Genomic DNA, 730 nt, shown 5'->3' with positions numbered 1-730 from the left:
CACTTGGGAGTATTTCTCCCAGCCCCAAACACATAGCATGAAATAAGCAGATATAAGAAGTCTCTTAAGAATGAAAGTCTTATCTGTTTCTTGGAGGGAAAATCTTCTCAGTTCCTAGTACAGCTCCCTTCACTCAGGGTGTGTCAGCTTCAGATTTAGTAGTTTTCCCTGTGTCTTGAAATCAGCTCTGCTGTGTCTTCTGGCAGAGCTCAAGACATGTGGTGTCTCCAAAGGTCAGCTCACAAGCGAGCTAAGGAGTCACTTCCTGTCTCAACAGACAGGCTTTTGTAAGCAATCTAGATCAGGCAGGTGGTGTTTATTAATTGACTACCAGCAGTTAACCACCACACTGCTAGATTAAAGGCACATTACTTGAACAGGGATTACTCCCGTTACATCCCCTATCTGGGGACCATATATTAAATGGATTTTTAGAACAGGGAGATGGAAGAAGAGTTTGCTCTGTCCACTCCACGCATTGACCTGGTATTGCAGTACCTCCAGGTCCGGTGCACTTCCCTTTGGGGATATCTGACTTGTATGAAAAAATAGAAATAGAAACAAACAGCGGGCAAAAATAGAAGCATCCTCTCCTTTTTTGGCTCTTTCTTTTGCAAAGAAAGAAGAAGAAATGACGACAAAATAAAGCCTCCTTCTGTTTGCTGTGTCCTGTCCGTTCTTTTGCCTGGCTTCCTACTTTCTTTTAATTCAGCTCGCATGTAGCAGGAGT

The 730-nt window shown here is 43.3% G+C and overlaps 1 pseudogene; it reads left to right on the top strand.

Annotated features, from left to right (window-relative positions):
• The first annotated feature begins 396 nt into the window (after positions 1-396).
• On the top strand, positions 397-520 carry LOC142500325 (U2 spliceosomal RNA; annotated as a pseudogene).
• The last annotated feature ends 210 nt before the right edge of the window (positions 521-730 follow it).

This window comes from Ascaphus truei, chromosome 7 (genome assembly GCF_040206685.1).
Source record: "Ascaphus truei isolate aAscTru1 chromosome 7, aAscTru1.hap1, whole genome shotgun sequence".
Lineage (NCBI taxonomy): Eukaryota > Metazoa > Chordata > Amphibia > Anura > Ascaphidae > Ascaphus > Ascaphus truei.
Note: the sequence above shows the minus strand (reverse complement) of the source record. Positions and strands in the feature narration are given on the sequence as shown.